This window comes from Cavia porcellus, unplaced genomic scaffold (assembly GCF_034190915.1).
Source record: "Cavia porcellus strain 051 isolate PalLab524CR breed Dunkin Hartley unplaced genomic scaffold, mCavPor4.1 scaffold_19, whole genome shotgun sequence".
Taxonomy (NCBI): Eukaryota; Metazoa; Chordata; class Mammalia; order Rodentia; family Caviidae; genus Cavia; species Cavia porcellus.
The window spans coordinates 2,958,609-2,972,379 of NW_026947502.1; the positions used below are offsets into that span (position 1 = coordinate 2,958,609).

At 47.3% G+C, this 13,771-nt stretch overlaps 1 long non-coding RNA gene across 1 annotated transcript; it reads right to left on the minus strand.

The window, feature by feature from the left end:
* Positions 1 to 1,077: 1,077 nt before the first annotated feature.
* On the minus strand, positions 1,078 to 4,424 carry LOC106026411 (uncharacterized). Its single transcript, XR_010041016.1, has 2 exons — positions 3,928 to 4,424; positions 1,078 to 1,865 (listed from the first exon to the last, which is right to left on the minus strand). It is a non-coding gene; the product is annotated as an uncharacterized LOC106026411 (long non-coding RNA).
* Positions 4,425 to 13,771: the final 9,347 nt, after the last annotated feature.

Here is a 13,771-nt window from a genome sequence, read left to right on the forward strand (position 1 = left end):
GGTGTTATAATGAAATACCTCACTGAGCATGGTGGTGCACACCTATGATCCTAGCCCTCAGGGGGCTGAGACAGGAGAGCCACTGTGAGTTCAAGGCCAGCCTGGGCTACACAGCAAGACCTTATCTCAAGACAAATCAAAACACAAAACACCTGAAGTGGGTTACAGACGTGGAAACGGTGTCCTTGACCCACAGTGTTGGAGTCTGCTGTTGAGTAGAGGCAGCATCCGTTTTGTCTCTGGTGAGAGCTTTACTACAAAACATGTGGGAGAGAGCAACAGCCAGGAGGCCTGAGGGCTCCGGATCAGAGAACGGATTTGTCACAACCCCCTCTCCCGGACCTGACTGGGTACCAGACCTTGTCACAGATCACTGCTCAAAGCTTCTTCCACCTCAGTGTCACCAGCACGTGAGCCCTGGCACAGTGTAAACACAGGAGCAGATACACGCCAGGGCAGCCTCTCAGCGGGATGGCAGTGGGAGCATGGAGGAGGATGAGGCTGTGGCCTCAGGAGGAGGAGCTCACCCCCTGTGGCTGCAGCTGGCAGGCCTGAGAGAAGCCTCAGTCCCCTCTGCTGCCTGTCAATCTCTGAGGGAGTCTCTGGTCCCTCACTCTTCTGCGACTTGGAATAACTGGTAATCCTAGTGCTAATGTATGCTAAAGGTGTGCGTTGGTCACTTTCTCCTTGCTGGGACAAAATACCCGACACTCAGAGTGAAAGGAGGAGAGGTTTATCTAGCTCATGGCTCTGTAGAGGTTTTGGTCCACATCAGTTGGCTCCAAGGCAGGGTGGCGTCACAGAGGAGAAACAGTTCACCAGGCAGAAGACAGCACAAGCAGTAAGGGAGAGAAACAAACCTCTTCCTGGCCCTTACGCTGTGTGCGGGCTGCCAGCCTAGGGTGGGTGTGGCACTCACACCCTTAATCCCAGCTCTGACCATGAATCAAGCACAAACTGGATTCAGCTGACCCGGCCCGCGGGTCAGTGCAGATCTGCAGGGCAGTTTCCTGGAGAAGGAACGGGGATTAACACAAACAGGGCCCGAGACAGAGAGACGGAGACAAGTCGAGGGAGTCCAATCAAGTCTCATTTATTAATAAAGTGGTCGCTGCTTTTATAGGGCAAGGGTGGGCCGATGGGACAAGAAGAGGCTATGGGGTGATCTCTGAAGGGTCATCGTCACGTCCCTGTACGTGACGTAAGTAGGAGAGGATTATGGTTAATGTAGGCAGGCGCACTATGTGCCCATAGGAGGGAGAGGTGGAGAAACAGGAGCGGGGCTGTCGCGCCGCTCCCTACATCTCCTCCCTTTCTATATTTTTTAGTCAGGAGTATGGCAGGCTGTGTGAGGACAGCACCTCTCTTAGGTCAAGGACCTAATTACATGAACCCAACCGGGCCTTACCCGTCATGGGCTTACAGGACAGCAGTTGGTCCTGTGCCTGTGTTAGGTGGCTGGTGGTGTAATATGTATGTCCTAGTTGCCCGTCTCCGGCTGCCTGTCCATTGCCTTGGGGCAGTTAGGCCACATTGTCATATGGGCCACTTGTTCCCTGTAGGTTTCTTAATTTGCCATTTCTAGCTAGTGATAGTGTAGCTGAATGGGCTTTGTCATAAACGCGTGTATCTGGTTATGAATGATCACCATAATCCTCTGAAAAATACAAGGACCCACAGAGAGGAGAAGCAACAGGGCAGCTAGGGGCCCCAGGAGGGGCGCTAGGTAGGGGAAGAGCGCTCCCCAGAGCATGGAGAAGGGGTTAGAGGCCATTTGTGATGGGAGGTCCAAATCCACCATTGGTCAAGGGTGGTCCACGTAGGATCTCGAGAAGGCACCAAGTAATCCATCGGTTTGGCATTTTCTGTAAGGAAGCACAAGAAGTTGCCTCAGGGTATGTGTTCACTCCTGGGCATTTTGGGGGTTATTATTATTTGACTCATTAATTTGCCTAACAAGGCATTCGGGGAGCCATGTAGCCTCTTTGTCTTGGCGGGAGTATATGCACACTGAACCACGTCCCCATACGAGAATGGGGTCAAGGCCATACCATAAGTTAGCCAGGGGGTCTCTCCATAGTACAGAAGCAAATTGCTTTTGTGTTTCCGTATGCCAAAAATGCATGGCTATTAAGTGTCCAGAAGCATCAAAATTTTAAAAATTAAGGGTGAAAAAGGCATGAGATAGAATATTTTTAGGTGTCCCCCTCTTTATGCACATTAAATACACACTGCATATTATAGACCTAGTCAAACCACCACAGCATGATGAAGGCTCCTCAGGTTTTGAAGATCTGACATTGGGGAAGACAGTAACAACCAATGTGGTATCTCTCATTTTTTTCTCAGCAGCTGTCCCCATCCTTATATATGCTGAAATTAAACTCAAGAGACCAGAACAATATCACTCTGATCAGTTAAATGAGTCAAAGTAATTCACATTGGAATCTCTATCCCTGGAGTCTTTTTTATAAAATGACCAGTCTCTCTACAGGTAAAACAGTTTTGTTTGTGCTTTTGAGATAAGAACTGTTTAACTGTAAACCCTTGCAAGGCAGCAGCCATAGCAAAGCCTTGCTGACAAGCAGTTCCAATGTCACAGCAAAGGTGTATATATCCTGTTAGGTCTGTTTTATTTTTATGACGTCTGATAGTGGCCTGGCAGGCGGTGTTGGCATTTTCGAAAGCTAGCTGTTTAATAAAATCAGTGCCTGCAGAGCGTGGCCAAAGATTCTGTTAGCAGCAGTAATCAAACGATCAACAAATTCTGAAAAGGGTTCATCTGGGCCTTGCTTAATGCTAGCGAGACAGGAGCTCTTATTATCTTTTGCAGGCATCTTTCTCTATGCTCGAGTAGCTGCTGTTTGAATTTGAGCGAAAAGTGCTGGATTAAACTCCTTTTGAGCTTCTCTACATGCATAGGCATCTTCCACTATTAACATATTAAGGTCCCACCCATTGCCGGCTTGCGTATTGTGTCTGGCGGTCTCTTTGCAATATTTTGTATATTCTGATTTTCACACAAGATTATCCCTACCCAATAAAGTCACTCAGGCCAGTCTTTGCCAATCTGTAGGTGTGAGCTAGCCGTCAGCCAGTGTGATTACCACCTGTTCAGTTACTTCTCTTGTTGCTGAGACAAAATACCCAGCACCTCCAAGTTAAGGGAGAAAAGGTTTCTTTGGCTCCCAGTGTGCAGAGGCTTCAGTCCACGGCCACCAGCTCCCAGGCAGGGTGGCGCAGCAGAGGGGCCTCACAGAGGAGAATCTGCCATGGCAGGCAGGCAGGGGAGAGCACATTCACCCTCCTTCTGTCCCCTCTATGTCATGCAGGCTCCCAGCATGCAGCACTCACACTCTAACCCTAACTGGAACTAAGCAGAACCAATCCGTGGACTGAGGTAGTAATCATACATCCCTGATCCCAGCAGCACACACTCTGGACCCAGCCACCTCTGGAAAGCCCCACCTGTGACTGTGTGAGGCTTTGAGGGGTCACAGGCTCGACACCAACATGTGCCTCTGGGCCTATAAAACTTAGAATTTGTCCCTAAATTCTAAGTTTCACAGGTGTTTTGGGTTATTTTGTGTACTTCTATTCTGGGTGACTGTGACCGTTTTTGTCTTGTTTGGCTTGCTAAGGCCCTAGTGTTTGAGCCTGCAGAGCGCTAATCTGCATCCTCAGGCCTGGGCTGGCCTTGAGCTCCCTTCCTGCCTCAGTATCCACATTGCTCAAATCAGAGGCATAGACACTGGGCCTGGCTAATCCTTTTTATTTTTAAACAACCAATTAAACTGATTTAGTAAAATAGTTGACTCACATATCAGCAAAGGTGATTTCAACCTTGACTGTTGGCTAAATAGTGCAGAAATGATCTGCTAACCAATTTTGGAAAAGTGAGTTTATCAGTGCCTTGTAGATTCTCACCTGGACACAATCCCACGTCCTACGAGCTTCACCACAGGGTGTTTTTCTTGCAGCGTTTCTCAGGATCTTGGTGGCACAGTAACTGGCCCGATCACTTTGAGACTTCTTTCCCTGCGTGAGACCCTGTCTTGAAATAAAAAATTAAAAAGGCCTAGGGGTATAGCTCATTGTAAAGACCCTGGACTCAACCTTTGTACCTTGAGAAAGAGAAAGAGAGAAAGAAAGAAAGAAAGAAAGAAAGAAAGAAAGAAAGAGAAAGAAAGAGAAAGAAAGAGAGAGAGAAAGAAAGAAAGAAAGAAAGAAAGAAAGAAAGAAAGAAAGAAAGAAAAAAAAGTTGAAAACTTATTCCAGAGCCAGGGCTGCAGGGCTGTGGCTGGGTCGGTGGCCCTCACTGGCCCAGGGGACCTCACCCACTCGGCCTCTGCTCCCCACAGCCCATAGTGCCCGCCCTTCCCGTAACCACAGCGCAGGTGGTCCCCAGGACCTCCCTGAGCTTATGCATGCAACATTTCTTTTACAAACCTGCTCATGCCCAGTACCCACTAGACTGCCCGAGTGCCTCTGCACTCTCAGGGTCAAAGACTGTGCCAAATTCAGCCTTATATATTCCCTTTTCAGCTCGTGCTTTTTATACCGGTAAATATTTAAGTGCCTTTTGACTGTCTGGAGCTTAGTGAATGTCCCCGCACACACAACTTTTTGAACTGATTTCTGTTGAAAAGATTTGGGAAGCAAGTTGGGGTGGTAACACACAGATGTTATCCTAACACTGGAGAGGCTGAGGCAGGAGTGCCCTGAGTTCAAGACCAGCCCAGACTACTTAGTGAGACCCCATCTCAAAACCCTAAGAAGAAAGCTTTTCCCGTGTGCGGTCAGGGACAAGGGTGCTGCCTGAGCACCGCACACCCGGAAGCCTGGGACTCTGCAGCCAGGGTGCATTCCCAGCGCCTTTTAAAATTCCTTAATTTGACACAATTGTGTGGGCCAAGCTCAGACCTGGTCCTCTTGCCCCAGCCCACCAGGGTATTGGAAGGATACTTGTGAGTCCCCACATGGGGTTCAGTTTTCTGACGCCCCAGTACTAACCTAGAGAGAAGACACTTAGCGATAACTCACATGACACCTCTGGACAGAGCAAGAGTGGCTCCTTCCCTGGCCCCACTTGAGCCTCTGACCTCAGAGGCTGTGGAGAATCCCAGGAAGGCCCCTGGGTCACCCTGCAAGATCCCAGACCAGGACACTGTGCAGCCAAGGCCTCCTGGGGAGCAGGTTCCAGCAGCTGGAGGGTTCCAGGGTGGGGGCGGGCTGCGCACTGGCTCTCCACAAATAAAGGCTCTCCAATCTCCTGGATGCGTCTCTCTGGTGGGCACTCAGAAGCCACCACCTCCCCATGTGTCCCAAGATGCCACAGTGTCTTCAGAACACAGTTAGAAGCCTCCAGCCAACAGCTTCCCAAGGCGGCTGGGGAAAAGGCGGCCAGCAGAACAAAGACTTGGCTCACCAGGGATAGAAGCCTGACGTCCCTCGGGTTGCCACGGAAATGCAGGGAGAGCTCCAGAGTCCAGCTCAAATCAGTGACACAACTGAGAGTGGAAGGCAGATCCAGGGCCTCCCACTGCCCGGGAGCCCTGCGGCCCAGGAGAAATATAATGTGACCCACAGTGCAGGGGTACGTCTGGTTTTACTTACTCATGTCTATGTTTACTGCGGCACTGAGGGCTGAACACAGGGCCTTCACGCTGAGCTACATCCTTTTTATATTTTATTTTTGGACAGGATCTCACTAAATTAATAAGAATAGGCTTAAAATTGAGGACCCCCCCTCCCGGCAGCCTCCCAGAGAACTGGGTTTATGCAGGGCAGCACCATGCCCCGCCTTCACCCCAGTTTTCGCTTTGGTACCATCCATATGCCACACAAAGACGTGCAGAGGTAACAAGCAGGTCAACCACGGTGTGCAGCTGTTCACACTGCGATGCAGACACCCAGACACGGAGCGCTGTGCGTCCCCATCCCTGCCTTCTTGGTGTGACCTCCGTGACAGAATGCTCCTCCTGAGGCCCATTCTTTTCTCTTCCTCCTTTCTTTCTTTTTCTTCTTTTGTTTGTGGTGCTCGGGTCAAACTCAGGGCCCCGCACGCGGGGCCCTGGGCTTCAGCTCTGCTCTGCACCTCACCCCCGGGGTCAGTCCCCATGCCTGGCCCACGCACCCACCTGACCCCACTGCACCCTGGCGGTCCCGGCGGCCTCGCCCCGTGGCTGGTCGCTTCTCCCCCAGCCTGACCCCGCGAGCCTCAGGCGGACTCTAAGCCTTTGCTCCAGCCTGTCCACGTGTGGGTTTTGCAACTGGAGCTGGCTGCTGAGCAGGCAGAGTTTCCTAGGTCTCCTCGGGACTCTGACTTTAGGGATCCGGGGTGGATTTTCCGGAACTGGAGGCAACCTGGACCTGGTGAAAGCATAAAGATAAAAGTGATAGATGAGCTACATAACATTTTTAAACCTCTATCACAAAGGGCAAAAACATTGTAAGATCAAACAGCAAATGACGCACCAAAACACGGATTTGCAACACAGATCATAAAGGACCAGTATCCTTAATATTACAAGCTTTTTCCAAAACCACTTAAAAATAAGTGGTAGGTAATAGCACTGTGGGTTTATAGAATAAGTTAAAGCTGACAGCAAATGAATAAAAACGTTTACTATTTGAGCAACATAAACAACTAAAGGTTTAAAATACAAGTTAAAAAAACACTTTGCCAAGTTGACAGACAAAAGGTAATGATACCCGGTGTTGGAAAGGATACACATTTTCCTGAAGGCATTTTGCCTCATTTTTAAAAAGTCTTTAAAGTTTACATGCTCATTAGCCCAGAAATTCCACCACTGGCAAACCAGGAGAGATGGTTTGAGGATATCCGTACTGAATGATCATCTCAGGATTGCAATGACAAAATTAACAATGCTAACACACACACACACTTTTTCGGTTTTTTGTTTGTTTCTTTTTGGGTTTTTTTTTTTTTTTTTTTTTTTTTGGTATCGGGGATCAAACTCATGACCTTGAACTTACCAGGCAGATACTTATACCACTGAGCTAAATCCCTAGGCCAACACACACATTTTCATGGTCATAAGATAAACTAATATGTATTCAATGACCTCCAGCTTTTTTCTCTGTCTCTCCACCCACCCCAATGACTTCAACTGGAAGATTTAAGACAGTCCTTCTTTTTCCTTGTCTTAAATTTTTAGAGTAAAATTGCAAAAGATATGAGATTTTAAGGCAGGACGTTAATCAGCTTTTTGAGTCTCACGTTAGTGGACACTAGTGCTCAGTAGGGCTGTTGAACATGTTGAAAATGTCTAGGTCCCATTCCCAGGAGGTTCTGAGTCAGGATGACTCCTGCAAACCCTCTGGAGTGATTTCAATGCTGATGACCCCACACCACATCTCATAAAACCCTTTTGTAATCGCAGATTTAACTTAAAAAAAAAAAAGAACTAAACTGGCTATAATTAGATCCCCTTTGGCTTGGCTCTGCCATGTCTTGCTCTTAGAACTGGGACAGTTTACTGTGTCTGTCTGAGTTTCCAACCTGATTAATCAAAAGACAGGCTCCTGACTCACTCCCACCTCCTCAAATGTAACCAATCCTAATACAGAAATATTGGCTCTGTGAATGTACACATTTTCTAGACAGGTTCTAATCTGAGATTCCCCAGGAGTCTTTCTTGTATATTAACATGAAGGGAGACTATTTCTAATGATAATTGGTTGTGGCCAACTCTGCCTTTAAGCCTTGTGGTCTCTCTCCATTCCTACAGTCTGCACAGTCCTGGAGCTCGAGCACCAGGGAATCTGGCTGTCTGGGCAGCAGGACCTTGGAAACCATTGGCTAGTAACGTGTTTGGATGAGTCTGGCACAGTGAATAATTGGCTCTGGGCGACTTCAATAAGGGGAATGCGCAATTACACATTCTGGCTTCTGACCTGGGCCCGTTTTGAAACTTTATGATCTGGAATGGCCAAGTATTCTTAGCCCACCAATATAACAGCTGAAAATTATCAGAAATTGCTATAAATTCGAGAGGTCAAAAAAAAATAAAACCACCGTATCTCTTTCTAATCCGTATTCTATGCATTCACTAAAGAGAGTTCTTTCTCTAAAAAGAAAACATTTGTTTAGTTTTTCACAAAGTCAACTCTTTGGAAGTAAAATGTCAAAAAGAAACAAAAGGGAAAAAAGGGGAAGGCTACTTGTCACAGTCGGTTGTGGCAGTTGTGTGACAAGTGTGCCTGCACTGAGATAATGAAACGTGTATTAAATACATACTGTACATTGTGTCCTGTGCTAGGATCTAAGGATGGACTGTGTGATTCAAAACCAGTTCCTGCTCTGGCGGGTTTGTGTCCTGGGGTGTGATCTGTAGCCTCCCCAGTGTAGTCGTCTAATACCTTATAACCAGCTTGAGTAAGTAGCAGGACAAGGAGAACGTAATTCTATGACAGACAGTGAATAACCAAGGGGTCAAGACCAAAGATTATGGATGGCTGTGCTGAGAAAGTGATGCCTGAATGCAGATGTGGAAGAAGGGCAGCGCTGGGTGGAGAGAGAGCAGGCCAGCCCCGCGCACTGTGTGTGCTGTGGCCCGCAGGAAGCTTGGCAGTGTGTCTTGAAGGAGCCAGAGAGAAGGGGGTGCGTAGTAGGAGAGGGTCCCGTGCGGGAGGGATGCAGGCAGGTGTGCAGAAGTGTGGGACCCTGAGGACTTCCTGGACCACAGGAGGGACCTTGGATTCTGTCCTGAAGTTAAAGGAACGCGTTGGTCATGTGCAAGTGAGCACATCCACGTCGCCGTCGGCATTTGGATAAGACGATCATGGCTGCAGTAAGAGGAATGATTGGGGAATGTCACAAGGACTGGGTGCAGGAAGTGAGGGGCTCTGGCTGTGGAGGTGGGACCAGGGGACAGATTGCAGGGATATCGGCTGTGGGGGCACAGTAGCATTGTCCCCTCGCCTTCTCACTTGCGCTCTGTCACAGCCCCTCAGGACGTCATGTAGATGCTCACCGCAGTCTCCTGAACTTCAGTGAGCCAGACACACAGTTCTGAGTCGTTAGTGCCCAGACAGGCCTTGTGCAGTGACCAGCACAGGCATGTGGCAAGCTGACAGCCAAGCAGGGCCACCTGGGCGTGGCATCCTGGATCACATGGGTCTGCTGGCGCTCAGTGCCCGCATCATGGCATAGGGACAGCTGTTGTCCCCCTTGTTTGTATAGCAGTGCCCACCTCTCAGTCCCTGTTGGTGGCTAACTCAATGACATACGTTACTTCCCAGAGTCCTTCTCTTTGTCTAGGAGGCCACTCCGATAAGCCTAGACACGGAGGCCACATGAGTTCAGAGAGGGTTAAGTCACCTCCAAAACATTTACCAAATCCGGTTCTAGTCCTCACCCTGCCTATTCTCCTGCAGTTTGTTTTCTCTCTTTTGATCATATTTTTACACTTTTCTCCCTCTGAATTTACCATCCATGTTGAGAACAAACGACATGCTAAAGTGTTCAGTTGGTATCACGTGTAGCAGTTCTGAAAGGAACGTGCCAGAGTGTGTGAGAGAAATTATGGGGCAATGGAAACTATGCACGGCAGTATCAGCCTGTTTAGCAAACAGATGAAGAAAATCAGTGCTGGGATAATCAAAACACAATTTAGAGGTATCCGTTAGCAGGTCCACATTCAAAAATGGTATTTCCCACTGGTTACCTGCAAGGAAAGAGGCAATAATACCCATATACTTTGTACTTTGAATTTTCTAGTAACGGTGAAGTAGGCTGTCTCAGACTATGGATAATTCCCAGATTGTCATGCATTTCTGGGGTACTTGCATACCTCAGGACAACATCAAATTTCGTTTAGAACAATTCTACTCACATTTTCTCTGCAGTAATCTGGAGCTACTCCTAATTCACCAAATAGGAAATTCATCTTTGTTATGCTTTTGCTTTCAAGCTCTGCAAGTATTTTAGGATAAAAATGTTTTTTAAAAATGGAAACATTTATGTGTAATCCAAAAATACGTGGATGATGTGATCAGTACTTGTAGAGGTAAGTCCTTGGCCATCGCTCCACAGTGATTCAGCCCTAGTGATATTCACTGACGCCTCCAGCATGCCCAGCAGATACGTGTGTGCGCTGTGCTACATTAGGGATTACCTAGAGTTCATACCCTGGCTAAGCTTGGCTCAAGAAAAAGAGATTCATGCAATAGCTGGACGTAGTTTTCTGGTGGAAAACCGAAAGATCAGTGTTTCAGTCCATTCAGACTGTTTATAATAACCAAACCAGTGGCTTATAGACGACGGGAATTTATCTCTCACAAGTGTGGAGGTTAGGACCCCCCCCCCCATGGAGATGCTGGCAGATCTGGTGTCTCATGCAGGCCCCGCTCCTGGTCCACCATCAGAGCCTTTTCATTGTGTCCCCACATGGTCTGAGGGCCTCTTTCTCCTCCCACCTTCATGACTTAACCGTCCCCCAAAGACCCTGCTTTTTACTACCATTATTTTGGGAGCTTCGTTTAAAATACAAATTTGGAAGGGACGCAAACATTTAGATTGTCATAACTTGGTGTTCAAATGGACATAAAGCCTCTTTGCATATGCTAAGTATATCTAAACAGGTTAAATGTTGGCATTTGCATAATGTGGGAATTGACCCAAATTGGCCTCCCAAGCGGCTGTGTATTGCACAGCTACAAAGACCTCTAAGGGTTTAAGTGGGGAGTATTCCTAAGAAGTAGAAATCTGGAGATCAGTCAGCTTCTAGTGGTAAGTACAGTAAATTACTAGTCTGTAAAGTTTTGTGCAGTTATGGCAACAAATAAAATGCTGTCCTTGCCAATTCATCATTAGGAGGACCTTTTCCTAGTAGCTTGAGTTAGACATAAACTGAGTTGTAGCATTTCTATTTTTAAAATATCATAAAATCAAGAATCACCATGATCCAGTTGTCCAAAGAAGCATAATTAATATTCTGTGGTATGTTCTTATAATCTGTGTCTTCTTTGTGATTCAAATTGATTTTATTCATCCAAAAATACACCATGAGTAATGTACTGGGTTTGTTAGAGTAACATGAAAATCACAAGATCACCGAGGCTAATGATACTCAGTCCTCAGTAAGCACACAGTAAATATTTGAAAAGGGCAGCGTGGATGGGCTTTGGCACTTTCTCCTACACAGGTAAGTGTCTCTCTGTCTGACAGGTTGATAGTATTCACTATTTTGGGTGATTTTTGAAATGGCCTTAGGGTGGGAATACAGCTCAGCGGCACAGTGCCTGCCTGGCAAGCGGAAGATCCTGAGTTCAATTCCCAACATCCGGGAAAAAAAAGTTATGAAATGACCTCAAGAATATTCAGAAAAAATCAGAAGTTGTTTTCAAATTTAATATGTTTCTTTTTGCCCATCATTCGCGCTCCCTAACTGAACTCAGGGTTCTCACGGTAGCCTCGTGTGGAGGGGCACTGATGGCGTGATACTGCACCCAGCTCCTCTGCACAGAGAAAGGAGTGTTGGGCACCTTCCCAGCTTCCAAGCCCAATGTTTACCCTGACACATTTGGGGTACCATCCCCTTTTGTCTGTCTGCCCACACTACTCACCCCTGAAATCACGGTCACCCAACTGTAAAGGGCGTTCCAATCATTTGAAACATCTTGGTCTCCTTTAAGAGCAGCAGAGTTCCTTGTCCACTGTGAGAAAATCTAACTGGTCATTATTTGGATTAATTTATTTTCTAATCCATTTGTTCGCAGGCCTCCCGCAATGGACGTTGTAGCTTTACTGCTTTATTTTTCAAGGAAAGAGGAGGAAAAGGACAAGGAAGAAGAGGAAGAGGAGGAGGAGGAGGAGGCTGAGAAGGAGGAGGAGGAAGACCACGGTTCTCTGAGGCTCCAGACAGTAACATGAAAGGCAGACATGAAAGCAGGAAAGCCAGAGGACACTTACAGCAAGAAATCGCCTGCTTTATCTCCACAGCACAGATACTCATCTTCAGGAAGACACTTTCCTCCCTAGAAAATCACACCTGGCAATTTATTCTGAGAAAGGTTCAAAACAATAACTTCAGATGAAACAGGTTCAGAGGAGTCAGCACCTGTAAAACAGAGGATTTGTGTAAACTTTTGTGTCTATTTCCACTGCCAAAGAGTTGTTTTCATAATTGGTCAGACTTCAGGTTTAGCTTATGTTTACCTCATCCTTCTCCAACAAAAGGCTTTGAGCCCAGGGGAGGCTACTGCAAGAGGCCCTGGGAAAGATCTCAGTTACCAGCGTGAGGAGAAAGAACTCAGGGCGACACCGACAAGCAGAAGAAGGTCTCCAAAGCCCTCGCCCCTGCAGCCTGGAGACGTCTGTGTACTCTGCTCTCTGGCTCACCCCAGACCAGTCAAGCAAGCAGTCCCATTTGCTGATTGAAGATCAGCCTATCTAGAATATAATACTTTTCAAGTAGCTCTAATACTCTATCTGTGAAGTATGTAGAAAGTCTTCTCTGTGTCATTTTCCCTTTAAAATACAGCCCTACTAGGGCAACTTCAACTACCCAACATGTGCTCCAAATTTTCCCAAGATTTATGTGACCATGCAGCCAACTCAGATTGAGCTCAGTGGTGCAGTGCCTGCCTGGCAAGCATTCGGTCCTGAGTTTGATTCCCAGTAACTCCAGCCCCACTCTCACCCCCCCAAAAGAGACGTATCAGATTCTGTTAACTCCACTCAACCCAGGGGGGGAACTCAGTGATCACATGGCACATCAGTCAGTACCCAATTGTTTGACACTTAGCTTATTCTTTGTTGCTAAGGTTCATCTCAGTGTTATAAAGGGGTTTTAAATAAGATAAAAGGAAACCAGAAAACTGGCCATGTTTGTGGGAAGATATTCTTAAATGACACTTAAGGCCAGGAAGTTCCCATGTCAGCGTGGCCCTTGTGCTTGCTTGGGGAGTTTTTGTGAGCCTGTTCTAGCTGCTCTGTGGAGAATGGACTGCCGGGCACAACGCAGGAAGAGGGGGGCTGTGTTGGAGTTCCGGCTAAGAGGATATAAATGCTTGGACTTTGGTGCTAAGGTGCAAATAAAGAGCAATAGTCCACTTCAGAGGGATGTGGAGACAGCACCATATAGACTTGGAGAGGTATCACTTATGGAGGATAAGGGAGAACATCCTGAGAGGGGGGCTTTTAGTGTGGCCCAATCTTTATTACCACAGAACATTCTAGAACAGTCTAGAAGTTAAATTAAGTTTAGCCCCCTACTGACATTGTATTAAGACTTTGCATTGCACGCATGTCAGCCAGGACAGCAGACAGGCAGGTTGCCGAGCCTCACGCCCTCTCACTCTGGGCCTCCTCTGCTGTTACCCCTGGGAGAGGACAGCGTACCATGCAAAGATCTGCCTTGGCTGGAAACTTCTCTCCCCTCCAAAATCCATGTTAAACTTCATGTCCAATCTAACAGTACTGGGAGTTGGGCCTGTCTGAGGTGGCTGTGTCGTGGGATTAGATGCCCTTATAAAAAGGATTGAAGCTGGGCATGCTGGTGCACACCTATAAACCCAGCACTTGGGAGTTGGAGGCAGGAGGACCACCGGGAGTTCAAGAGCAGCCTGAGCTACAAAGTGAACTCAAGACCAGTCTGAATTGCATAGTGAGACCCTGTCCCCAAAACCCCAAAATAATAAATAATAAGATAAAAAGTAAAAAGGATCGAAAGAGAATTTGTCCCCCTTTGCATCCGACCTTCCACCATGTGAGGACAGCACTCCCAACAGAGACCCCAGTGAC